Source organism: Sminthopsis crassicaudata, chromosome X (genome assembly GCF_048593235.1).
Source record: "Sminthopsis crassicaudata isolate SCR6 chromosome X, ASM4859323v1, whole genome shotgun sequence".
Classification (NCBI taxonomy): Eukaryota; Metazoa; Chordata; class Mammalia; order Dasyuromorphia; family Dasyuridae; genus Sminthopsis; species Sminthopsis crassicaudata.
Genome location: NC_133623.1, coordinates 22388592 through 22414216, shown reverse-complemented (window position 1 = coordinate 22414216; position 25625 = coordinate 22388592). Strand labels below are relative to the sequence as shown.

The following is a 25625-nucleotide window of genomic DNA, read 5'->3' as shown; positions in this document are numbered from 1 at the left end:
ACATCTTCCCATGGGGTCAGTGTTATTCATTAGACCTAAGTATTTTGTGATCTTTGCTGCTTCTGCCCTTGCATTTCATTTGGGAAACTTGCAGCCAAGTGGGAAGAGCCTGTTTTTCTATTTCTGGGGATTTAAAAACTTATGTATGTTATACTGATGGGAAAATGATCAGTGGATGATTGCTCCTCAAATAGACAAATTAATGTCATTTACTTATTAATAACCTGAAATTGACCACTAAATGAGAGAATCTCATTTCAAAAATATTATGACAAGAATAATTTTCTATAGTTTGCAACAGTTATTTGGGCTGAGATTCACATGGTAAAAAAAATGGGAAAATAATCATCCATTTATGCAGAATCCAAACTCCTATTTGTTTCTGTTAGTCTAGAGTATTTGTGTGTAGTATCACACACAAATAAAAATGGGGGCAACTAAATCATATATAGGGATCCTTGCAGGATTATTTTAAGTAAGAAAACCACATATTAACATTATCTATGTTCTATTGCATTTTATCTTGTTCAATATTTCCCAATTACATTTTAATCTGAATCAGATAGTACAAGGGAAGTCAGTTCTTCATGGCTCTAGAATTGGGAGTGCCCTCTGTGGCCATCTAGTTCCTCCCTATCATTTTAGAGATGAGGAGATAAAGACCCAGGATAGGTGACTTGGTCAAGGTGACCTAGGTATTCCGGATTTGAAGCTAGCTTCTCTGACTCCAGTCTAGAACTTATGACAGTACCTCGCTACCTCGCGATATTTGGTTTATAAATTTACAATATTTTCTGCCTCTCACTTGTGTCCCAGGTATGGCATACTTTCAGAAGAAAATATTTAAATATCAAAAATGATTTGGGCAGTCAAATCCTATCCAAATGAGCTCCAGTCATTCAGGGCTCACTTGGGGCTGGAGCAGTCACCTCCAGCATCTTTCCTCCAGCACCATTTGCTCATTAGTGCTATAAAAATGCACCAGAGGACCATTTGGAGTAGCTCTGTTTGTGGCTTTCCTCTTTCGCACATCCTTGCCTCTGAACACAAAACTACAATTCACTGAAGGCTGCAGCAAACCCCCCTGCTTTGGGAGCTAAGGTGAAGGGGGGTGGTGGGAAATCATAACAAAAGATAGGCTGTAAATCTTCACTTCTGTACAGTCCTCTTGCCTGTACTTTTAAAAGCCTTGTTATAAGCCTGGATGTCAGAAAATCGAAGAGATACCATACCCACTAAGGAGGGATTTAATCAGAGCCCTGGCAAGCTAAGCTATAAGCTTAACATCACAGGTAGGGATTTGCCTTTTGGGGGGAGGGGGAAGTAAATATTTGAAAGAAGTTGGTGTTTTCTTACCCTCCTCCTCCCAATACTTCTTGTTTTTGTTTGACATTCTCTTTTTCAGCCTTTCCTAGTAGTCCAAGTCTTATATGTTTATTCTAGGCCACTATATAATTTATCAAAAAGTAGGCCAGGGAAACTCAAGCATCCTCTGAACTAATCTGGGGAGAATAAGCTTTCTCAAACTGGTTTCTATTTCTAAAATGGCTTTTATGTATTTTTTGTGAATCAAGGAAGTATAGCAATCTGGGTGTTTTGTAGTCTAGAAATACAGGGTATTTAGCAGTACCTGGTCTAGAGCAGCAGTGACATGTTCAAATAGTAGACAGGTATAGGGGGGTAGGTCAAAAAGGGGAGAGAGACAGAGACAGAGATAGAGACAGAGGCAGAGGAAGAGACAGAGGCAGAGAGACAGAGACCCAGAGATAACCTGTAGCATCTCAACAGGCACCATGACTTAGTGGATGTGATGTTGGATTTGGGGTTAAGAAGATCTGAGTTATGGGGCAGCTAGGGGGCGCAGTGGATAGAGCGCCAGCCCTGAAGTCAGGAGGACCCAAGTTCAAATTTGGTCTCAGACACTTAACACTTCCTAGCTGTGTGACCCTGGGCAAGTCACTTAACCCCAATTATCTCAGAAAAAAAAAAAAAAAAGATCTGAGTGCAAATCTTGCCTCAGATGTTGGATGTTTGCCTTTTTGAGAGGCAATCAACTATTCTGTTATTCCTTTTCCCACTTTAAAATGAGGGGGTTGGATTTAATGGCCTCCATCTCTAAGCCTTTGATGTGCCATGGGATGAGGAGGATAGATATGCCTTGATGACTCTGCCACTCATTTGTAAACTGGGAGCAAATTTGCTTGATGGTTTAACATAAAAAAAGAAAACCAAATCCAAACTTGTGGGCTTTCACCCAGAGGACGAGAGACTTTTTGATGAGAGCATAACCACATAAGAACTGGCAACAAGCTAAATCTGCAGACCCCCAGCAGATGGGAAATGCCAGTCAAAGGCATATTTTACATTTCACTTGGCCCTCTCTGTGTACCATCCCTTGGCTATGTGGGGGCTCTGTCCCTTGTTCTTTGAGCACAGATGAAATGGCCTAGAGATATTGCATTATGAAGCAGTTAATCAAATGAAGATTATGAGAATGATCAGCTGGGCCTCCTCATTCAAAGTCCTTACAGTCAAGGCGGAGGAAACCTCTTTGGGAAATATTAGATGTATGTATCATCAATTTGTTGTAAATACCCACCATTTGGGACAATTCAGGTCAGGCTGGAGACTTGAATGTAGTATTATAAATACATTTCCAACACTTGGAAAGTGATAATCCTAGATTAATGATTTCTGGAGTTTTAGATCCTCAGCTGAATCCCAGTGAATCGCTTGTACTAGGGGCAATACCACAAACCACCCTATTGACTTTTGGTTTTCTAGCTGTTTAATAACACAAGCATTCAGTATATTAGAATATTTTCAGAACAAATTCTTTGCCATAATTCTCATTCCCCAAAAATAGTCATCCTAGGAGTGATGGGTGATATTCTGGCCACACAAATCTTTGTGAGCAGTTTCTGGGCGTGCTTTTTCCCCTCTATAGTCCTGGGGTATTAGAGAATGTTAAAGTGAGAAAGCAATTTGGAGATCATTTAATCTTACCCTTCATTTAACAGCTGAGGAGCCTATGGGCTCAGAGTGGGGAATTGACTTTTAAAAATTTAATATTTAGCTCTGAATTCTCTCTGTCCCACTTCTCACCCTCCACCCCAAAGTCCCCATCAAGAAAAATATAACCCATTACAAACATATATATATTCAAGCAAAATAAATGGGGAATTGTTAATAGTTAATAAAAATAGCTAATAAAGAACTATATATGTGCAAGATCTAACTCTAGAGAGAAGTTGCTTGATTCCCAATCCGGCAAGCTTTCCGCTATTTCACCCTTCTCCTTGTTCTCTATTTTTATTTTGTTCTAATTGGAACATCATTTAATAACTCCATGGGGGGTCAGGAAGGCAAAGTACTTTTTCTACATAAAGGTTTTGGGGTTTTTCTGTTAGTGAGTTTTGAACCCCAATATAAAGGCTATTTGTAAAGAGAAAGCAGCAGGGCTAATTATGAGCTACTGCCCTGTCACAAAGCAAATCAAGCAGACATCCATTGATGGATGACTAAAAAATAGAGAAGCTTTCAAACCCAAAGCCTCCTTAATCTCTGAACAGGAGAAGACATCATCACCCAGCAGACTGACCTTTGAAACTAGAGGGAGGGTAGTGAATGGAACCATTTTATCATGCTTGATCACTGGTGCCCGAAGAAAGGGATTAGATGAAATATAGTCAATTCCTAAATGTTCCTGTCCTCCATTTCATATCCCACATGCTGCAATTGAAGAAGTTAAGGCAAATTCTACATTGCAATTAACAATGGCACCTTGAGGAGCCTTGGAGTTAAGTTGAGATCAAAAAGGCAAAATATATTGGGACAAAACCCATGTGACCTAGAAGAGACAAATTTGTTGTTCTGTTTATTCCCTTCCTATTAAACTAATAGATTGAAATTCTTTTCTAAATCTCTAGATTTCTTACCATAAAATAAACCGACACATTTCTGATCAGGAATTAAATTTAAATTTTATTATTAAAAAAAAATAATATGCCACCCCTGTGTTGGATATATTTAGTTAAGCCTCCTGCTGTTAAAATTGAACAATCTGCCAAGAATGAAGTAAGGTGATGCTTCAAGGCTCTTCCAGATTATAGGACTTCTTTGTAGAATTGTTCTTCTCCTTTCAGCTCTTGTTATGTTCTTGTGTTGAAAAGAAAGGATTGAAGGAGGTGTCTTCTAGAGATGTTTGTGGTTGCTACTAGGAATTTTAGTATGGAGGCTTAGGGCTTGTTCTTCTTTGTAAGAGGTGGACACGTTTAGTAGAGTTTTTTTTATCAGACCTGTAAAAAAAACAAGAAAAGTACAGGTTACTTTCTTTTAAAAAATGTATAATGTGAGTAGGACGAAAAGCCTCAACTAGACAGAGAGGCCTGCCTTATGTCTTTAATGCAGAGACCTCCCCCCCCCCCAGAAGACAAAGACAGAAGTTCTTACAGTTCAAATAGAGTGCTTATCTATTGAAAAGCCCCTTGGAAAAGTCCAAATCTTCAGAAAGGCCACCAACTGTACTGGTCCTAGATTAAAGTGGGATTGCTAATAGTGTAAGTGGCTTTGGGGCTAAAAAGGGGGCAACATGATCTAGGCCTTTCCTTCCCCAATGAGCACCAGTAGCCTTTCTCTAATTACCACCCCTACGTGGTCAGAGAGTAAGTTCTCATGATTGAGGACCAAGGCCAGTGAAAGACCAAGAGGAGCTAGGTAGCTGGGATCCCTACCCACCAAAGGAATAAGGGCCCTAAAGATAAAAACAAAGTAACTGGTGCTCTTGCCTGTTCAGCAGTTGATCAGTTTTTTCAGGAAGGCCTCAAGCTGCTCTTCATTCTTGAGCCCTACAAACTTGTCCACCACATCTCCATTCTTGATGGCTAGCACTGTTGGCACCGCACAGACATCAAAGGCAATGGCGAGGTCCGTGTTTTCGTCAATGTCCACTTTAGCCATCATTACCTTGCCTTCCTGCTTGGCTACTACCTTTTCCAGTCGTGGCCCCAGGATCTTGCAGGGGGCACACCACTGGGCATGGAAATCTACCACCACTGGGACGGTGCTGTTGAGCACCTTTTCCTGAAAATCTGGCCCATCCCAGATATTGAATGTAATCTTATAAATGTGGGAATTGTGTAAGATCCGGGTAAGATTTAGGGCTGGAGTGCCGGAACCCTTGGGGGTAGCCTGCAGGACCCCAGCACTAGGGAGAGCCCAACGGCGCATAAGCACCTTCCTGGCCATGATAGAAGCCAAGGATCTGGCTAGAAACAGGCGTTGAGCCATGAACCCTAATCTAAAATAAACTAGCTTTAAGGGATAAAGGGGGAGAAGTCAGAGAGTGCCCTCAATGGAACAGGTGCGGCTAGACCGCCTCAGAAATACGTAGACACTAAGTCACGTTTGTCTCCCTGCCTGTTTCCCCCCTCCTTCCTCCTCTCTCAGCCTCCCGAGAAATGCTGCCTACTCTCCCTTGCGCTTTCTGAGCGTTCTGAATTGGAAGGCGAAAGTAGAAGCAGCCAATAAGGTCCGCTCCGTTGCCAATGGAACCCATTCTTAGGCAATCCCCGTCACAGTCTCTCTTCTCCCTCCGCCTCTGCCTCCGCGGTAAAGAGGCCAAAGGTCTCACTCCCAGGGCCGAGCCATAGGGGGTCCTCTTATATCAGGACACGTTTCCAATAGTTTTTATATTGTTAAGATTTGTCTGTAGCTATAGACAAAAGAAAGAGCAACAAAACAGTGAGCGGAATAATTTCTGGGCTCTGTTTCCATTGAACTGCCTCAGTCTATGCATTGTTTTATGGCTTACCTTTGGATTGGAGGTAACAAGAGAACAGAAAATCCAGAAAATACCAGCATGAAAATAGTTCTCTGTAGTGACAATAAGTTGTTGTTGTTTTACATCCAAATCCCAATGGAGTCCACACACAACCCTTTCTTTAAAATAATAATTTATTTCCACTTCCCGTTTTGTGTAATAGTTTTAACATTCATTTAAAAAAAAAATAGGAGTTCCTCACTGTTTGACAAAAATTGCTGGGGAAGTTGGAAATAAGTATGGCAGAAACTAGGCATTGACCCACACTTAACATGATACACCAAAATCAGGTCAAAATGGGTTCGTGACTTAGGCATAAAGAATGAGATCATAAATAGATTAGAGGAACAGAGGATAGTCTACCTCTCAGACCTGTGGAGGAGGAAGGAATTTATGACCAGAGGAGAACTAGAGACCATTATTGATCACAAAATAGAAGATTTTGATTATATCAAATTGAAAAAGTTTTGTACAAACAAAACTAATGCTGACAAGATTAGACGGGAAACAATAAACCGGGAAAACATTTTTACAGTTAAAGGTTCTGATAAAGGCCTCATCTCCAAAATATACAGAGAATTGACTCTAATTTATAAGAAATCAAGCCATTCTCCAATTGATAAATGGTCAAAGGATATGAACAGATGAAACTGAAACTATTTCTAGCCATATGAAAAGAAGCTCCAAGTCATTATTAATCAGAGAAATGCAAGTTAAGACAACTCTGAGATACCACTACACACCTGTCAGATTGGCTAGAATGACAGAGAAAGATAATGAGGAATGTTGGAGGAAGTGTGGGAAAACTGGGACACTGATACATTGTTGGTGGAATTGTGAATACATCCAGCCATTCTGGAGAATGATTTGGAACTATGCCCAAAAATTTATCAGACTGTACATACCCTTTGACCCAGCAGTGCTACTACTGGGCTTATATCCCAAAGAAATACTAAAGAAGGGAAAGGGACCTGTATGTGCAAGAATGTTTGTGGCGGCCCTCTTTGTGGTGGCCAGAAACTGGAAACTGAGTGGATGCCCATCAATTGGAGAATGGTTGGGTAAATTGTGATATATGAATATTATGGAATATTATTGTTGTGTAAGAAATGACCAGCAGGAGGAATACAGAGAGGCTTGGAGAGACTTACATCAACTGATGCTGAGTGAAATGAGCAGGACCAAGAGATCATTATATACTTCAACAACAATACTATATGATGGACGAGGCCATTTTCAATAATAAGATGAAACAAATCAGTTCCAATAGAGCAGTAAGGAACTGAACCAGCTATACCCAGTGAAAGAACTCTGGGAGATGACTATGAACCACTACATAGAATTCCCAATCCCTCTATTTTTGTCCGCCTGCATTTTGGATTTCCTTCACAGGCTAATTGTACACTATTTCAAAGTCTGATTCCTTTTGGACAGCAAAATAACTGTTTGGACATGTATACATATATTGTATTTAATTTATACTTTCACATATTGAACATATATTGGTCAACCTGCCATCTGGGTGGGGGAGGAGGGGGAAAAATAGAACAAAAGGTTTGGCAATTGTCAATGTTGTAAAATTACCCATGCGTATATCTGGTAAATAAAAACTATTAATAAAAAAAAAAATTCTCCCTCCCTCATTTTCCCCGTCCCTGATCTCTAAGACAGTAAGCAATTTCTGAGAGGCTATACAAAACATGAAAACCATATTGTAATATTAGTCATGTTAGTTAAAAAAAAACAACCAGACCCAAAAGGAGAAAAGAAAAAAAAAGTGCAGAAAGTGAAAAACAGTAGCAGTTCATCTGCATTCAGATTCTCTCAGTTCTTTCTTTTTCTAGAGGTGGATAGCATTTTTCTTAATGTGTCCTTTGGAATTGTCTTAAATCTTTGTGTTTCTGAGAATAGCTAAGTCATTCAGTTATTATCATACAATATTGCTATTACTGTGTATGATGTTCTCCTGGTTCTGTTCATTTCACTTTGCATCAGTTTATGCAAGTTTTTCTGAAATCAGCCTGTTTATCATTTCTTATAGCACAGTAATATTTCATTATAATCACATACCACAACATGTCCATCCATTCCCCAATTGATGGGCATCCCCTCAGTATCTAATTCTGTGTCATCACTTACTCTGTAAGTATTTCTATATAAATAAGTCCTTTTCTCCCCCACCTTTATCTTTCTGGAACACAAAATAAGTAGTGGTATTGTTGGGTCAAAGGGTATATAATTTTAGAACCCTTTGGCCATAGCTCCAAATTGTTTTCCAGAGTGGTTAGATCAGTTTACGACTCTGCCAACAGTGTATTAATGTCCCTATCTTTCCACATGTCCTCCAACATTTATTCTTTTCCTTTTCTGTCATATTATCCAATCTGCAAGGTGTAAGGTACTACATATACTACTTTTTAAAGAATCTAGAATGATCTGGCCATTTGTTGTCAAACAGGAACAGAAGAGTTTTAGACCCTAATTGAATATAATTTGGGCACACATTTCTTAGCGTTTCTAAGTTGTAGTTTGGTGAAAAGAGTACTGAATTTAGAACTATAGAATCTGGATTTGTGTGACTTTGGGTAAGTCTCTTAATCTCTTTGCCCAGTTTCTCCATATATAAAATGAGGGCTTTTGACGAAATAACCTCTTGGATCTTGTCAGCTCCAAATACTTTGTCCTATGAATCTTATTTTTGGGTACAAAATATATCTTCAAGAGAAAGCTACTAATAACAAAGAACACTGAAGTAATGCATTTAGGTATGAAAAACACCAAAGGATTGGCTCTAACTTCTTCAACTGTGATTTCATTCCTTGGACTATTCTAGACACAGGTGAAGCCATTCTTTGTTGGCATAACTAAGGACATTTTAAGCAAGTTGACCTTGTAATCACAATGGCACTTAACTTCACCACAGATTCCACAAACACACTGCAGTATTTTCTTTCATCATTCAAGTACTCAAAGTTGAGGGAAGAAGTTGTACGGATGGGTGAGATAGTTATTGAGTACTAGGAAGGTTAGGTGAGTGATAGTGTTGGATTCTGAAATAGTCATTGCCTCACCATAAATATGCAGTGAATATCCCTTTGCCATCCTCTCCTCAACTATCTACTTTGCCCCAGTGACATTTTTCTAGGTCATTTATTCTATGAAGTTCTTAGGAAGAATTTTTAAAAAAGATTTGAAGGCAGGATATTTCTCACTCTCTGAGATTCTTGCCCACCTATAAATTCTCCACAAATGAGCTATCCAAGTGCTAGAGGCTGTAGTTAAATTTTCAAGTGGATACATTTTTTTCTTTATAAAAGTTTTTTTTTAATTTTTCAAAACATATACATGAACAATTCTTCAACTTTAGCCCTTCCAAAACCTTGTGTTCCAATTTCCCCCCTTCCCCTGCACCCTCCCCTAGATGGAAAGTAGTCCAATATATGTTAAATATGGTAGAAATAGATGTTAAGTCCAATATATGCATACATATTTATACAATTATCATTCTGCACAAGAAAAATAAAATCAAACCAGTAAAAAAAAAGAGAAGCAAAATAAAATATAAGCAAACCACCAACAAAAAGAGTGAAAATGCTATGTTGTAAACCACACTCAGTATCCACAATTTGCTCTCTCTGGGCATAGATGATTCTCTTCATCATTGCACAAGTGGAACTAGTTTGAATCATCTCATTGTTGAAGAGAGCCACATCTATCAGAGTTGATCATCATGTAATCATCTTGTTGCCGTGTCTAATGATCCCCTGGTTCTGCTCATTTCACTCAGCATCAGTTCATGTCAGTCTCTCCAGGCCTCTCTGAGATCATCTTGTTGGTCGTTTCTTAACAGAACAATAGTATCCCATCACATTCATATATCATAACTCATTCAGCCATTCTCCAATGGATGGGCATCCATTCAGTTTCTAGTTTCTGGCCACTACAAAGAGGGCTGCCATAAACATTTTTGCACATGTGGGTACTTTTCCCTCCTTTATGATGTCTTTGAGATATAAGCCCAGTAGAGATCCTGCTGGATCAAAGGGTATGCACAGTTTGATAACTTTTTGATGATAGTTCCAAACTGCTCTCCAGAATGGTTAGATCCGTTCACAGTTCTACCAACATTGTATCAGTGTCCCTGTCTTCCCATATCCCCTTCAACATTTGTTATTATCTTTTCCTGTCATCCTAGACAATCTGAGAGGTGTGGGGTGGTATCTCAGACTTGTCTTAATTTGCATTTCTCTGATCAATAGTGATTTAGAGCACCTTTTCATATGAGTAGAAATAGTTTCATTTGTTCATCTGAAAATTGTCTGTCCATATCCTTTGACCATTTATCAATTGGAGAATGGTTTGAATTCTTATAAATTCATTTCTCTATATGTTTTAGAAATGAGGCCTTTATCAGAACCTTTGAATGTAAAAAATGCTTTTGTAGTTTATTGCTTCCTTTCTAATCTTGTCTGCATTAGTTTTGTTTTTAAAAAACTTTTTAATTTAATATAATCAAAATTATCTATTTTGTGATCAATAAAGATCTCCAGTTCTTCTTTGGTCACAAGTCCTTCCTCCTCCACAGATCTGAGAGGTAAACTATCCTATGTTCTTCAAATTTGTTTATAATATTCTTTATGTCTAGATCATGAACCCATTGTGACCTTATCTTGGTCTATGGTGTTAGGTGTGGGTCAATGCCTAATTTATGCCATACTGGTTTCCAATTTCCCCAGCAGTTTTTGTCAGTGAATTCTTAAGGTGGACACATTTTCTTGTCTCCTTCATCTCCTTTTTTCAAATTCTGAGAAGATCACTATTCTCATGTTATTCCCAGAGTGCCCAGAGCGTCTTCCCAGACCCTAGATAGTAGTCATGCTTTGCACTCTCCATACTGATCAATGTTGCTGTGAATTTGTCTTGAATTTCAGAAGTGAATAGTAAGCAGCAGTGAATTATTTAGATAAATTAATTCCAGTCCATTTGTTGAATTCAATAAAAATTAAATACAATAATGTTCAAGGCCTTGTGCTAGACATTAGGGAAATAACAAAAAGAGTCTCTGTGCCTAAGGGTCTTACATTCTGCATTGGGTGGATCCTTAAAGATAGATTTTATGGAAATACATAAGCAAAAATCAAATAAGATGGAAAGACAGGTCATTTAAGCTCTCTATACTTCAGTTTCATCATCTCATAAATGAAGGAGTGTATTGAATGGTTTCTAATCTCTAAATCTATGATCCTCTTTTATGATCTGCCCTGGTAGAAGAAATGTTCATATAAGTAAGATTATGGATCCAACAAAGTATTGATGAAGGATCAATTCTACCACTATTGGGAATATGAGATACAATACTTGATTAGGTAGCTATTTAGTAAAGATGGCTTTCTCCATGCCTTCAACTCATACTGCCTAATATTTTAGAGTATAGGACCAATACTTATCATTTTGTTTGGGAATCCCAAAATCCTTTAAAATGTTATCTTCAGAACTTCATAGAATAACTGACTAGAAAATGTCCCTGGGGCAAAATAGGTAGTTGGGAAGAGATCAGCAAAGATATTCACAGCATACTTATAGTGAGGTAATCACTAAATTTCAGCATTCAACATAGTCACTTACCTAATCTTCCTAATTTTCTAACTGCATCATCCTTTAATGTAGCTTCTTCTCTCAACCTTTAATGCTTGAGTGATGAAAAAAATTGCTATGTGCTTATTGCACTCTATAGTGAAGTTACATGCTGGTGTGAGGGAAAGGCCAACTTCATGGAATTTCTTCAGTTATATCACCAGAGTTCTAGCCTAAAATACTTCCCTTCCGACTTGACCAAGGTTCAAGAAAGGTTGTTTCAAGGAGTAAATAGCTTTTTACCCTATATTAATTGATGATGTCAACATCCTTGTATAACTGACAAAAGTGGATCACATTTTACAGGGACTAGACTGTGTTGTAATCAGATTGCTGACCTTTTAGAAATGGTTTAACTCTTTTAGGATACTAACAATTGGGAGTATGTGCTCAGTGGAAATACATCAAATAATCCTTGTTACTTGAATGTTTTGATTGATTTTTAAGGCAAGACTAAGATTCTTGAGGGAGTTCTTTGAATATCAGACCATGTCTTTTATTTCAATTGTCTTATCTATAACGTCTCACAGTTTTGAGAATTCAAGAGTTCTGAGACTAGCTGGATGATGAAAATTATTTTGATCATGGCAACTATTAAAACAAAGAAAAAATATGGCTCTTCGTCATGTGCAGTTCTTTTCTGCTTCTGCAATGATGATAGTATAGTGATGGGAAATGGTGCGTTGAGTGGAAAGAAGCAACACTTTTAGCCAGTATAGAACCTTTAAATTTGAATATTATTACACTAAATGTAAGAACCTTGTCTAATGACCAGTGAGTGGATTTGTTTCTGGAGAAGATGAATCACAGCTATCTTGACATTTGCTGTAAATTAAACTAGAGAAAAAAGAAAAGTTATAATTAAATGGAAAGATAGCTTATTGGGTATTCCAAGAACTGGGTTGGTAGAATAAGTTTGATTGCGTGCCCCAAATCTACAAGAAACATTATTTCTTGGGACATTTAATCATTATATATTGCAGTACTTAATATTTGCAAAAAGATCACCACCTCACACACCAACATTGGTTGCTATTGATGGTGTGGTAGACAAATTCTGTGAGGAACTTGATATAACTCTCTAACCTACAGTCTAATTCTGAGCGAATTCTATGCAAAGATGAAGATGTATTTGTGTGTGAGTGATTGTGTGTATGTGTGTTTGTGTGTATTCATAGCAGAGAAGAAAAAAAATGAAATAAACCAAAGATATTTAGAGATCATACAAAAGGACTTTCATCTGTATCGTATTAATACTCTATTCATAAAAAGAATTGTTATGTGGTGAACATGGTAAGCACCTCATAACATCACAAAAATGAAATTGAACTCATTTAACTGATAGAGGAATAACCCTGCATAAACTGTCTATGCAGAGTAGAGACCATTGAATACTCAGAGATAAGATTACAATTCATAATAAAGATGAAAAGAATCATGAGTAAAAGATTTGACATAAAATTGCAATGATTTAACCCAGAAGTATTTAAATAAGTTATTGGTGATCAGAAATGGGAAATGGATAACAGACATGACACCAACTCTAAAAATATCCATCTAGACACTTAAACATTGTAAATTAATTGCCCCAACTAGGAGAGTAAGATAACAGAGAAGCTAAATCTGTACCTTAATTTAGTGTTATCATTTTTATTATAATACCATGGCTCAACCATAAGCAATTCATTCCTTTTCAATTATGTCTTCATTTATATAAAGAATGCTTTGTGGTTCTAAACATACACCTCTTCTGTATGTCTTGGTAACTGCATTGGCAGATATTTTATATATCATTAATTTTAAATGAAATTTCTTTTTCTATCTCTTCTTAGTTTTCTTAGTAATATATAGAAAGTCTGATTACTTTTGTGGGTTTATTATATATTCTCATACTTCTTTTGGAGTTGTAAATTGTTTCTATTTGTTAGTTGAATCTCTAACTCATATAACTTTATTGCTTTGTCTATACTTATTTCCTCCAATTATTTTTCTGATTTTTTTTTTTTTTTTTTTGCTACATACACGTATATATTTTTAGAGTTATATCAAGTAATGGCAGTTTGCAGTAGACAGCTTTACTTTACTCCTGATCTTATTGAAAAGGCATTTAGTGTTTTTCCATTGCAGATAATGTTAACTCTTGGTTTTATTTTTGTATCTGTATTTACTTATCTATCTGTCACCGCATTAAGGAAACATTCATTTGTTCTTGTGCTTGCTAGTAGTATTTTTAACATAAAAATGTTATATTTTGGCAAAAATTCTTCTTTCATCTATTGTTGAATTGTGATTTTTATTGATCATATATTAATATGGTCTGTTGTATTAATAGTTTTCTTAATGTTGAATCAGATCTGCATTCCTAGCTCTATCAGGGAAGTGGGGAAAGGAGCAAGTGGTTTACTAAGTGCCTTCTATTTGCCAGGTACTTTGCTAAGCACTTTCCAAATATTATCACATTTGATCCTCTCAGCAATCCTGTGGGATAGGTGCTATTATTTTCCCCATTTTACAGTTGAAGAGATTTAAACAATCAGAGTTTGAGTGCCCTGGGTCACACATCTGGTTAGTCTCTGAGTTTAAATTAGAGCTAGTTTCCTTTTCTAATCCTACTTTCTAACTTGTTTTTGTTTTTGTTTTTGTTTTGTCTGTGTAGGCTACTCTGCTGGCTTCTCATCTTTTTTAGAATGATAATTCTTAACACTGCTACCCATGCCTTGTATTTCCTGTTTCTGCTTGCTTTACATAGCTCCTAAAATTATCTCATGCTAATAGAAGGACTGCATGAATCCTTCAATATTTAGAATGTAGCAAGAAATTGGAAACAGAGTGAATGCCCATTGGTTGGAGAATGGCTGAATCAGTTATAGTAAATGAAGGTTATGGAATATTATTGTTCTATAAGAAACGATCAGCAGGAGGATTTTAGAAAAGCCTGGAGAGATTTGCATGAACTGATGCTGAGTGAAGTGAGCAGGATCAGGAGATCATTGTACATGGCAACAGTAAAATTACACAGTGATAAATTCTGATGGACATGGCTTTCTTCAACAATGAAATGAGACCAGTTCCAATGATCTTGTGATGAAGAGAGCCATCCACACTCAGAAAGGACTGTGGGAACTGAGTGTGATTCGCAACATAGCATTTTTATTCTTTTTGTTGTTGTTAGCTTGTATTTTTATTTTTTCTCATTTTTTTCCAGTTTCATTTATTTTTTCTTGTGCAGCAAGATAATTGCATAAATATGTATGCATATACCGGATTTAACATATTTCTATCATCTAGGGGAGGGGTGGGGGAAGGGAGGGAAAATTGGAACACAAGGTTTTGCAAGGGTTAATGTTGAAGAATTATCCATGCATATGTTTTGAAAATAAAAAGCTTTAATAATAAAAAAAAATATTTAGGGCTGCGTTTTATTTTCTGGGCTACAAGCTTAGCCTCAATAGTATGGAAAATATTACTCTCAATCCCTTCTACTTTAAACACTTCCTGATCCTAAGAATCAAAGGTGAATTTCCCAAAGAATTCTTCTTGTCATCATGGAGAACAAAACAAAACAAAACATTTAAATCTATAGTTTTCTGAAATTTGTCCTTTTTCACAGTAAAAACTTTTGGGAGACTTATGTCTTTGAAAACTTTATTCCAAATTTAGCTCCTTCAAGAACTCTCCTTTTCCTTTGAGGGTGTTCATTAGAAACTTTTCTTCATTACTGCAGCATTTCTGTGCTAAATTGCTTCCGTCTATGTATTGATTTATTTCCTTTATACATATTCTTAAGCCTTGTTTACTTTGTATTGCCTGTTATTCCAAGTGAATTAGGAGTCCTGTGGACAATTGCAAGGAAGTAAATTCAGGCTTGATGCAACAAAAAGCTTTCTAACAAACAAGGCTGTCCAGAAGTGGAAAGGGCTGCCTCAAATTATGTTCTTTCTCTCACTGAAGGTCCTTAAGCAAGGGCTCCATGACCATTTCTCAGCTATTTTGTAGAGTATTCTTGTTCACGTATGAGTTGCACTATATACTTCCTTCCAACTGTGAATTCTGTGATTCTATTTCTTTTGTCATGTGTTCTTCCAAGTGCCTAGTCTTCCTGGCATGCACACAGCTAGTGCTCCATAAATACCCATCTGTTATTCACCAGGGTTGCAATGGTCCATAAATAGTTGTAAACAATTTCTACAACAATGTTGACTATATCCAAGCTCAAGTATAGTACAGTAATTAGGTGAAACTTCTTCATCTGAGATCCCCTTTAAATTGCAAAGGCAGCTATATTTGATAAATGACTATCTTGTTTGATTCTGAAAATTGTTTTTTTTTTAAATGTATATATACATATATATGTGTCTGTATGTGTCTATATATATATATATATATATTACTATAACTAGTGAAAGCAGTACAAATCTTTAAAAAAGGAAGATAATATAATTGAAAGCTTTAATGAAGAATAACTTTCTGTGAATCTCATTGTAGTTTCAGCAAATAATGTAGATATCCTTAGTGGATTGAATTTGGTGGGTTCAAAGACTATGCCCAATTTATGGAAACTGTTCAACATTTGGCTTTTGATCTATTGACTTTATTCTGGGTAATGTTAATTGTTTTTAATCTTACCAACCTGGATCTGAGTCTTGTCCTTCCAGTAACTTTTGTTTTGTTTTGTTTCAGTATCATTTGCCTGCTATCACATGTCCTATTACAGAAAGACCATTACATCATCTCCCTCCCTAACCTGTGCCAAGCATCTATGAACTTGGCAACTTTTTTTTTTAAAGGATTATTTGACAAAATTGTAGTGAAGTTAAATGGGTTTTAAGAAAGTGTATAGACATTAAATTTTAAAAGGTAGTAATAAAAAGTACTCAACTTGTGTTCCTTTCTACATTATTCTTTTCTTCTATATGTTTAAAATTTTTTTGATCATTTTTTCCTGATCAATCACTAACTTCAAAACTCCTAAATATACATAGTCTAATAAAATAAATCAATTGATTGGCCACATCTGAAAATGCATGTCTTATTCTGCATTTCTATTCCAGAGATGTTAAATCTGCTGTTCAAAGGCCCCAGGTAACTGTAACACTCCCAAGTATGGCTTGAGCCAGGTTAAAAAGCAATTGGGAAATATTTATTAAAATGCGTTAAAATACAACAAGACATAAATAATATTGATCTGTGGTTTTCTAAATCAATGTACAGCCGGCAGGGATCCTTATGTATGTTTTAGTGGCACCTGTTTCTTTTTGACTTTGACACCACTGCTGTAGTCCATTTCTTACAGAAGATAATTTATGTTTGTATTTGTATATTGAAATGTTTGTTTGTTGATAATTATTAGGTTTACAGAAAAAAGAAAATTATATTTATTAGAGAGTTTATGGATTCTGCAAATGGCTGCTTGCCAATGGGGAAAGAGATTTTCCCAGTTCTATCAATTGCATGAATCTTTAGTGAACACATAACTGTGTTCAACATTGATGTGGGTCTGTGGTGGGAGATAAGGCATTGTTCCTGCCCCTGGGAGCTCATAATCTAATCGTGGAGACATTAGTGAACAACATACCTCAGATTAAATGTAATGTTTTTTTTTTCCTTGCTGTTGGTCTGACTATCCTTATTTCAGGTGAGTCCTATCCCTTTTGGCATCATGACATGGCTTACCATTAACCCTTTCTTGATAGTGAGATGAAAATGTCTAAAGGTGCCTTGAAAGAGTCAATGACTAATTAGGATTCTATCCCCACTGTTTTATTTTCTGTTAAATCAGACCTTTAATTTAATTTTCTCTGTTGTTTAAAAATTTTTGAGGACCTTAAGAGGGGAGAGCACAAACTTAAGGTTTTTATGTAACATACATAATTAACTACCTGGCCAAGATATGTGACGTCTGATATGGTGGTAAATTGATAGGCCTGATCAGAATGATGCCATATTGGGCCAATTGCATGGATAGTGTGCTTGGCAAAAATAAAGGTCCTGACAACAAGTGATATTGAGGCATCAGGAATATAGGATCCAAAAAGAAAATGGAAGAAAAAACTTCAAATAAGTGAATTTCAAGAGTTGTATCATGCTAGGTAAGCCAGGTCTATGGCATTCTTTAGTTAAGAGAAAAGAGCAGCATACTTATGTCCTTACATTTTAGAAGAAAGGGTGTGACAGTCAAATAAGAGAAGGTAAGTTGTAAATCAACCTGCACATACTTCATGATTTTGATTTGAGAGCTTGAAACCATAAATGGGCTTACAACATTACATGTTTCATAACTGTCATTCTGTGTTACTTTTCAACTGAAAGATTTGTCTACGACTCAGTAGTAATATTAGGAGATAAAGTGAAAAAATGCAGCTCAGATTTCAGATGAGATTACATTAGGAAATACACTGGCATTGATGAGGTACGCGTATTGCTGCTATTGCTATTATCATTTGTAAAGCTGTGATTGATTCTCTATAAGGTAGAACTGCATAATATTTACATGTGGCCTGAATGGCATGGCCCAGGTTAAATGGCAGTGAGCTCCTTGTTGGTGGAAGTGCTCCTGTAGAGATGATTCCACCATCATTTAGTAACCTCTCTTCAAAGTTCATGCTATCCGAATTCATCACCCAATACAGAACCTGGTGGCTTTTATCTGTCAACTTGCAGGTCACTATCCTTCCTTTATCAATGAGTTCAGTCCTTGTTTCAGCCTTTTCTTCCATTCTTCCCCTCATACTGGGAGACTTCAGCATAGATACTGATGTTTCCTCAAATATCCTACATTCCCAGTTCCTCCATTTAGTCAATTCCCCTTAGTCTTCCACTCTAGAAATGATCTTGCCATCCTCCACAACTGTTCTACTTTCCATGTGTATAAACTCTGAAGTTCCTTGAATTGTAGTCTTTTTATTCTTCTGTCATTCCTTCTTTCCCGAGGCCTGATTACCCTTATGTCATTTCTTTATCCTCATTCTACTTCTATTACTCTTCTACTCATTTCTTTCTTCAGGTATCACTCCTTCACCTTCTATCCTCCTTCCCTGTCTTCCACTCTCTTCCACTGCCAAATCCCTTGTACTGTTCTCCTATTGCTTATGATATTTTGGCCAATTCCCAATCCTGAATTATTCCCACTCTCTACCTCTTTTCTTCCTGTTTGTGTCCTGCTGAATGAAGCTGGAGAAAGTCATGGAAAGATTTTGATTGGGTCCACTACAAGTTTATTTATTCATCTGGGGCCTCATTTTAGCAAGACAACTTTTTTCCTCCTCAGTTGATTCACTATCCCCAAACTTTCTCTTCAAGCTTCTCATGGCATCCTCTCCTACCAACCTCTCTGCTGAAAAAAAAATTATGCCATTGGCCAAGAGTCTCTTCTTTTCTCCTCCTTATCACATATTATTCAGAAATTTCACTATTCAGATTCTGTCTCCTTCTTGAACTCAGTCTATCCACACATGCTCTTGGCCCCATTCCCTTCTATCTATTCCAGAAGAATGCCCTCTCCATTGTCTCCATTTTCTAATTGTTCTTCCCTGCTGCCTGTAAACATGCTTGTCTTCTCTATCTTTAAAAAGTCCTTCACTTGATTAGACCGTTCCCAATAGGTATAATCATTTTTTTTCTTCTCCTTCTTGCCTAAATTCCTAAAGAAAGCTGTCTACACATGACACATTGACTTCCTGTCTTTTCACTGTTTTTTCAACTCTCTCTAGACAGGTTTCCTGCCCTCTACAAAGTAACCAATGATCTCAATGACCAAGTCTAATGGCATTTTCTCAATCCTCTTTCTTCTTGATTTCTCTGATAGATTTGAAATTGTTATTTGTCTTCTTCTGGATGCTGTGTTCTCTCAAACTTTCTATGATGCTCTTCTTTCCTGGTTCTCTTACCCAAGTGACCATTACTTCATCTTCTTTGGTGAATCTTCATCTTTGTCACACCCACTAATCATGGGTATCCCACAATGGCCTTCCCTGGGCTCTCTTCTCTTCTTTATCTTGCTTGGTGATATCATCTGCTCTCATATGTTCAATGGTCATCCAGAGCATCAAATGATTGCCAGATCTGTCTATCTAGCCCTACCTAGATTTTCTTCTGAGATCCAGTCCCTCATTACTGACTAGCTTTTGTGCATCTCAATTTGGATATCTAGCCCCCTTTCCCAAATCTTCATTTTCTTTTCCCTTAATCTTCCCCTGAATTTCGGTATAACTATTGAGAACCACCATCTTCCTGATCACAACCTTCTTGTTATCCTTGACTTTGCACTTGCACTTACCCCACCTACTATGTGCCAGACATTATGCTAAGTTTGAGGGTAAAATGAGGCAAAAGACCATCCTTATTTTCAAGGAGCTCATTATCAAGTTTACCCTCCTACTCAGTAACCTCCAGTGACTCTCCATTTCTTTCTGAAACAAATATGAATGCCTTCATTTGTTATTTAATGCTCTCTTAACAAGCCGGTTCTGCATTTGAACTTTTTGAAAAATTGCTGTAATTGAGTTGCAACTAGAAGCAGGAAAATTGTAGCCAAACCCAACTTCCCCAGAACTCATTCATGCCTAAAACGGTACCTTGGGAATATATAAGGGGTAGGGGAGGGCTACTGGGTTTTTTTTTCCACTCTATATTTGGAGGCAGTAGCATCAAGGTACCATAAAACCCAAAGTTTAGGTAACAGACACTTGTGTTTAAAAAATTATGGATTTGTTTTCATTTTAACACCTAAGCCTAATGATTTCTGCTGACAGTAGGAACTTTAGGATAATTTAGGACTGAAGCTATGTCATTCCTGAGGTCCAGTAGTTGTGGTATTATCATGAGATTATAAACTCCTTGGGGAGGAAGGATGTGGTCTAATCTAAATTCCATAATTCCTATAGTACCTAGTATCTTGCCGTTTGCCCTCTTGGTGTTTGAGGGCTGAACAATGACAGAATACTTTTAATATTTTTCTTTGAGAAGTAATTTTCCTTTCTTTTTCTTCTCTTCTTTCCTCTTCTTACTGCTGGTATTGAGATTCTTCTTCAGTGGTGCCAACCTGTATTGTACCCTTTGAAAAGATGAATAAAAATGTTAATTTTTGTGGAAAATGGAAATTTCTGCAATCTTGAACTTAGCATATAATTCACCAATACATATAAATTTGCTACTTATGTAGGAAGTCATTTTGAAACTAAGCTTCCAATTTTCCTGAAGTGGAAAACATGGTTCTACATTAAATAACAAAAGAAACAAAGTGATGTAAATGGAATCCTAGAGTGAGCTTTTGAAAATAAAAGCAAAAATAGTTTTTATGAGAGATTTCAGCCAATTGGGCATATTCCTCCCACTATCTCTCCTAGTGTAAGTGACCGCTTGTGAAAGTTGTATTTATTTGCAGCATAAAGAGAAAGAGAAAAAATTAGGGAGAGTTAAGTTGGCATAGTTTGTCCTTAACTTTTTTTGTATTTAAGTGTGACAAATACATGTAAAAAAAAGATACTTCTTTTTTTGGAAAGAGAAAACTTGTAAGGGAAATACAGAAACTGAGAGAAATAAGCATTGCTAAGAAACTATACAATCGCAACTTGGCTGATGCCATCGATCAGGACAACTCTTCTGTAAATATGATAAATTGTCACCATATAGGAAAAATAAATGTACCTGTGTGGAAAGACTATATGTGGGTGATAGAAGTTTAGTATGTTATATTTTCCCAGTCTCTGACTTAGCACAGCTGTGGTATCTATCATAGAAGATTTTCATCCCAAGTGAAAGCTTATTGCTCAGAGGGGTTGTAGGCATTGTACGTTTTGTGATTTTTATTTGGTGTGAATGTGCTTGTTAATTAAAGGTCATAATAATGTGTGAAAAATGATTTCATAGTGAATTAAGTCCTGTTTCTATACCCTTTGGTCCCTACCATACTTTTCTACAAGAATCCTTCTCTCAATGAATTATTGTGAAGGGGTATTTGGCAAGCTATTGAGTTTGGGGATTTGTTTGTTTCTCAGTATTTAGATGTGGATTCCTGCTGTAGCCTAAATCTCATTCTTGAGATTTCATGACATGTAGTCTGGACATTCTTAGATATTCAGAAATTAAACCCAGAGAAGAAAAACAAACCTTTGAAGGCACTTTGCCTCTCTTGAGTTCTGCAGAAGCAACTGGCAGCTTCAAGGACGGTGCTCCCGGAACCCTGAGGCCAGAAACTGAAACCAAATAGCTGATCTTTCCCCAGAAAATCTGAAAAGCTTTACTGGTGATTGTTCATGCTTTAGAAATGGAATTTCTGTGTAGCAGGAAGGAATAGGGAAAAAGAAAGAAGTGACTTCTGTATCAGTAGGATGCATCTTTCCTGAAGGGGTTAATGTTCTGGTTCTGAGCAAAATTGATTTACTAATTACATTGATTTATGCCGGGTGCAGCTTTAATCAATGCATGTGGCCCTACTCCAGGACTTCTCTGTACTTGTTATTATGCTTAGAGGCTTTTTCCATAGAACCATTTTGGGAACTATTGATGGATCACTACAAAGTCTAATGTATGGATGCAGAATTAAGTAGTGAATGCACGTTACTTTGCTTGGAGATAGGCTATAAGATTTACTTATCTATCCACAGCTTTGTTCTACAAAGAGAACTTGGCCATGGCTATAGCAAAGTCATCACATTGAAAAATACAGCTCAAATGATTGGGCAGGGGCATGTAGTTTCCAGTTTCTATAGCACATCAGAGTGCGTTTAAATCTGTCATTTATGAAGTTGTTATTCTGAATTTTCTTATTTAAATCCTTTTCTTTCTATCTGCCACTAGCAAAAATATTTGGCAGAGTCTCCCTTAGTTGGAACCTGTACACCTGCCCGTTTACTGTGAGCTTATGTTAAAATGCCTGTAATTTTAGAAAATGTGAATGAATCCTATATAGTTTCTCAAATATAATTTACCCTGCTTTCTTCCTCTTATTTAATTCTGGGCCTAATTTATTGGCCATACATAGTCTCTGTCCCAACTCTATATACTGAGATGTTCATTCATTGGACTGATTATCCATCTGTATGACAGACAATAGACATTTTTCATCCATTTAGTTTTTCCTGTATGGATTGGTAGGTTGATCTTTTTTGGCTTATCAATGGAATTCATTAAAAAGGCTTTATTATTTTCTGAGCATTACTGTGATCAATGTAATGTCCTCCACAAGCAAAAGCCATCTTGAGGATCACACTAACGGTAATAAACCCTTCTTTCAAATTCTCAATTCATAGGATTTTTAAACTTTAAGAGCTAGAAAGACCCTCAAAGACCTAGTGCCAACCTTTCATTTCACAGGTGCTTTGTCTCTTTCACTGGATGCAAGATGTAGAATTCTGTGCTACAGATGACATAAGGGTTTTGAATTCCTCACTTTTGCAATTCTGCTCTACAAATAGCCTCATCAGAGCAAGATGATTTAAGTTCCTTAACTCTGGTTTGGTTTACTGTCCTTGGGGTCATGCTGTGCAGCCACTCATACTTGAGAGAACTATCTTTTTTTTTTTTTTTTTTTTTTTTTTTTTTACTTCTGGAACCCAGTGTCCTTAAATTAGTCCAATAGGGATCTTCCTTACGCTGGTTCTCCTCCATAACAAATAGCATCAGATTAGGTCTCCCGAGCCACTCAATAGTAGCTAGTAAATTAATAAACAGCACCCTGATAGGTAGGAAAGTCAATGCCTCTCCCAAAGTCCTTACCAACTTAGCATATTTCCCTGGCCATTTATTACGCATACGATAAGTTACACTTGTGTTATAATGGCCTTAAACCTCTCTTGTGGCTTGGCTTTTATGTTTAGTAGCCACACAGACATAGGTGATGCTGTTAGCATTGAGGAAAAATGTGTTAAGCTGTTAGGCTAGGGATAAAGAAGAAAAAAGAGGATGGTGCGCAGAGTGCCTTGCAGCAGGTTTATGATGCGTGGTTGGGGTTCCAGGTAATTGATTTTTCATTAAACTCTTATGTGCCTCCTTGTTTCTAGCTTACTGTACGATTGCAGAGCCCAGAGACAGCTGCAGACTGTCTTGGCAAATCCAGCCATTTCTTGTGCCCAATGTCTGTGGCATTCTGCAGGACATTAGCTTGATGGCAAAAACGGTAAAGCATTAAGTCTAGGGAATTGACAATTGTAATTTTGCAGTGTTTCCCCCCATAATCAGGTCTCACTAAGTATAATTTACCAACTGCTCTGGATGGTCTAAAATTTTTTTTTCTGGTTTTGTGGTGTTACCAAGTAGTATTTTTGTTTTTTAGTAGTGTGTCTAATCCCTGCTCTGATTTGGATGGCATCCCCCTGGATTCCCATGAGATCTGTCTTCTCCACCACACAAAATAATATCCTAGAGTTGGTTAGGTTCACAGCAGCGTAGAAATATGTCATGAATACCACAAATGAAAAATACAACTGTTTGTTACAGCTCACTTCAGAAGCGTTCTTTAATGCTGACTTTCCCCCTGAATTTAGAATATTTTTATTCTCAAAAATGCAAAGAAAAAAATATTTAAATGTCTCTGCAAAGAAGCACAAAGTTCAGTGGCTAGCCCCCCGATCATCTCCACAGAGGACAAAAATTGAATACGTAATAGTTGATAAGATTGCTAAGGGAAAAGGTGTAAGAAGAGAAGAGGGTTGAGGGAGAAGAAGATTCTGAGGGAGGCAAAGTTAGGAGCAGTTTAAGAGGTAGGAGGAGCAAGTATCCTTCCCCAAAACCTGGGGGTAGATAGAATTCCAAATAGAAGCTGTTGGCAGAATCACATCCTGGGAATTAGAGAGTCACAAATCAGATAAGCACTGAAAAAAGCTGTAAGGAATTCTTTGAGCTTTTGTGTGAGACATGCGCACAGAGAGAGAGAGACAGACAGAGACAGGAGAGAGAGATACACAGATTTAAAGAGAGACAGAGACACAGACAGAGAAAAACAGTGTGTGTGTATATTGTAGTTGCAGTGTTTCAGTGGTACAGAGGGAGCGGAAGTCAAATTACTAAGAATTGAAAAGGTAGCCACTTATTTCCCGTATTCTGGGACCATCTCACTCCCTTCTACCATCTGAGTGCAAAGATTTGCCCACCCACAAATGCTGTCATGCCTCCTAGGATCATAGGATCATCAGTGCTGGAAGGGAGGTTGGAGTCCAGGAGCAATCTAGCCCTAATTATTGCTATCTTTTGTGTGATCTTCTGATGGCAATTTATTTTTAAAATTTATTCATGTTATTTATTTGTTAATGGAGAAGAAGTTTAAAAAACCCCAACAACTACCATGAATATAAAATTAGCAAGCCAGTCTAATTCTTCTGGCTCTAAATGCAGTGCTCTTTCCACTCTATGAAGCAGGTATCTCCTCCTCTGTGTGATGGTCGAAAGTAACTCTTTAATATGTTTGTGAATGACCCAGTGGCTTTTTAGATCCCCACTCTTCTATGTTCCTACATGTGACCGGAGCTCAGTTACTTTTATGTGTGGAAGAATTGGCAGACAGATGGACAGACAAATGGATTCATGGATACATGTATGAAGCTCCTTGATGGCACACATGCCTTTGTGGCCGTTGTACCTTTCTTTTGATTGGTGTGGCAAAGGCATTTTAAGTATTTTTCTGAAGAATGTTCTCAGGTTAGAATTAATCCAGCTGAAATAAAAGCCATTCCATGTCTAAGTGTTTTCCATCTCTTTGCAGGAAGTATAGGGAATACCTTTTTTTTTTTTTTTGCCAGGAAATCTTAAGGCAGATGGAGAAGGATTTCCTACCTGTCTCCATGCTGGCATTAGCATTAAGAATATTCATTGAATTGAAGTAAATCCCTCAAGGCATTTCATTTATTTAAAGATGAGTTGGCATTTTGGGAATCACTTAACCTTGCCCTGACATTTTTGTGCTGTCCAAATAGATACTTAATCCACATTGGCATATACACATCCCAAAATTTCCGAAGATGAGAAGTGCATCTTTAAGGTATACTCCAACTTTACAGTACATTTGATTTTGCAGGATAGGTGGATATCAACATATCTTTTAAAATATGATGTAGATATATTGCTTTTATGTTATGGACTGAAAGAGTATGGAAATATTTTTTCTTAAGGAAAAACTTTAGAATTCTTGACTAAGAAAACAGATGAGAAAACCAAAAATGTATTTAAATTCTGTTTT

General features: G+C 37.0%; 1 protein-coding gene and 1 pseudogene across 2 annotated transcripts in view; one reads left to right on the top strand and one right to left on the bottom strand.

Annotated features, from left to right (window-relative positions):
• The window catches only part of LOC141548478 (connector enhancer of kinase suppressor of ras 2-like), a 555144-nt gene that overhangs the window by 50910 nt on the left and 478609 nt on the right, over positions 1-25625 (top strand). The window lies entirely within an intron of this gene.
• Positions 3965-5461, bottom strand: LOC141548383 (thioredoxin, mitochondrial pseudogene; annotated as a pseudogene).